Genomic DNA, 2,844 nt, shown 5'->3' on the forward strand with positions numbered 1-2,844 from the left:
CTGTCCCTCTACACACAAAGCACGATTCATGTGGTTCTGCTTGAGCAATCATGTGCGGTTTTTGACCATTTTTCGTCATTAAGACCTCAAATTGCTTTTTCAAAGCTTTGAGTTGGGTCTTAACACTACCCTCTTCTCGAAGTTGATAGATCCCAGATGGTTTGTGTCGGTTGGTGCTATCAGTAGCACTTGGACCAGTCCAAGTGTGAGATTTTTTTACAGTTTCTTCAAGATATTCAAGAGCATCGTCTGACTCTTTTTCGAGGAATTCACCATTGTATAACATTTCTGCAAATTGGCGCTCACGACTTGTGAGACCTTCATAGAAGTAACTGACCAAACTCCATTTCTCGTAGCCATGGTGAGGGCACTGATTTAACAGATCTTTGAATCTTTCCCAAACTTGATAGAATGTTTCATTGTCTTTTTGGAAAAAATGTGGAAATTTGTCGTTTTAGACTGTTGGTCTTATGGCTAGGAAAATGTTTCAAAAAGAAAGATTTGGTCATTTCCTCCCATGTTCCAATAAACCTAGGTCTCAAAGAGTATAACCAGCTTTTGATTTTGTCCTTTAAGGAGAAAGGGAAGAACTTTAGTCACACATAATCAACATTTTCAGCTCGGTTATAGAATGTGGCTACTACCTCCTCAAATTCTCTAATATGCACGTCTGGGCTTTCATTTTCCATTCCATGAAATGTAGGAAAGAGTTGAATCATGCCAGGTTTAAAGTCTAATGCAGGCATATTAGGAGGGAATATAATACATGAATGCGTGGAAGTGCAAGTTGGATGGATGTAGTCATTGAGAGTCCTTGGTTGGATTTCATCATTATGAGCCATTGAAAACGGATTATTACCAACTAAGGTGTGTGGAGAAGTAGGAATGGTGGAAGGGGTTTCAGAAGGAGTAGTTGATGAATTGGAAGAAGTTTCACTAGAAGTTTCGTGATGATTCATCCACTCTCGGAAATGAGAATTAAATTTATTTTATGATTTTTTTAAACTTGTTCCCAGGTAGATTTGGAGGTTTTGGGGTGATCTCCAACGCCTTACTAGAAGTCCCTGACGTTACTGAGTAAGTATGGAGGATTACAAGTTAAACCTTTTTGACCAAATAACCTTTAAGCAGAGTAAACTTGCTTATTTTGACAGAACAAACTTCGTTTTCTTATAGTAATAAGTTCAAAAATGTAATAGTGCAAAGGTATATGATCGAAATGTTCCCAGGCCGATTGGAAAGGTTGCCAAGGTACCACATTAGACCCAGACTTGCCTAGACAGAACTCCTCGAGGTTCTCAGGTAAGTGTGGGGGGTAACGCTATCACAAACCTTATTTAACAACCAATCTTTCTAGACAGAACAATATCGGTTTTTACCATTTGTAATATTACACAATTGTTCCCAATACTAAGCGTTTTATGATTGCAATTTTATGAATAATTTTATGTTTTTTTTTTCTTTATTTTTAAGGAAAACCTAAATTCTAAGGAAAACTAAGGAACCTAAAACAAAAAAATAATCAACACAAAAATAAAGAAAAGAGAAATGAAGTGAAGATAAAATAATAAGCTTAATCTTTTTTTAAAAAAAATATTTATTAAACTAAAAAAAATAAAATAAAAAAAAGAAATTAAGAAAGGTGAATGAAATTAGAGTTAATTAAGAAGAGAAAAAAATAATTATATATATTTATATAATAAATGCTTTTTTTTACGTAACCAAAAAGAAAGGAAAAAAAATATTTTGTTTGTTTTTCTTTTCTTACTTTTTTTATATATGTATATTTATATATATAGTTTTATTATTTTTTTTATATTTTTTTTACCGAGAGAGAAAAGAAAAAAATATATATAATTAATTATTTTTAACAATATTTAAATGAACTAAAAGTTAACAAATAAAAAGAATACAGCACACAAATAAAAGAACACTATACTAACACAATATTCATACCAACAGCAATATAAATAAAGTTACTAACATCTTGGTAAAAATCCCACGAAAACTCTTGAAAAACTACCTCCCTAATAATGGTGCTAAAATTTGTTTAACGCCCAAAATGTGCATCCACTAAGCGGTGGTTGTAGTAAAGATTGGGCGGTCGATTCCACAAGGAGGTAACTAAGAGAAAAAATATTAGTAGAAAATAAACACAAGAGGTTAGTGAAAGATAATGAAAAGGGAAGTGGATTTATGATTTTTGGTTTGAGAATTTGATCATAAAATAAAATAAATAAAAATAAGATGTAATCCAATATTAGAGAGTAGAAAGGCATCAAGAGTCACCCATATACATTGTTTAACTATTTAGATCTTTGATTCATAAAATTTACACAAACAAGTAATTCACATCCCAACTACTTAATTGGAGGATTTATCATTAAAGTGCATGCATGTTTCACAAAAATATATTTGAGCAAATATGTTCTTACTTTGGAAGCAATATGTTAATCTTATGAAAAATCTAAAAATGACACTATATCATTAGGTCATAATACAATAAAAGATTAAACATAAAACTAAGCATCAATATTATTTATACTAACTTTAAATACATAGAAAAAACATAACTAATGATATATATAATATTAGCAATAATAAATAAAGACGAAGAAGATGATAGAAGAACATAAATTACTAAAATGTATAAACTTTAAAGACACATGTATTGAATCAAAAATATAAATAATATCACTTTGCATATGGGATCATCCCTAACCTTCCAAGGAAGATTAGGACATTATGCACATCATTCTCACAAAAATTCTAAAAAGAAATATGAGAAGAAAAATAAGAGGAAATTTTGCTATAGTTTATTTACTCTAAAAATTACATACTAAA

At 30.6% G+C, this 2,844-nt stretch overlaps 1 non-coding gene across 1 annotated transcript; it reads left to right on the forward strand.

Moving 5' to 3' along the window:
* Positions 1-353: 353 nt before the first annotated feature.
* LOC133813011 (small nucleolar RNA R71) lies at positions 354-461 on the forward strand. Its single transcript, XR_009884062.1, has one exon. It is a non-coding gene; the product is annotated as a small nucleolar RNA R71 (small nucleolar RNA).
* The last annotated feature ends 2,383 nt before the right edge of the window (positions 462-2,844 follow it).

The sequence above is a fragment of the Humulus lupulus genome, chromosome 1, assembly GCF_963169125.1.
Source record: "Humulus lupulus chromosome 1, drHumLupu1.1, whole genome shotgun sequence".
Classification (NCBI taxonomy): Eukaryota; Viridiplantae; Streptophyta; class Magnoliopsida; order Rosales; family Cannabaceae; genus Humulus; species Humulus lupulus.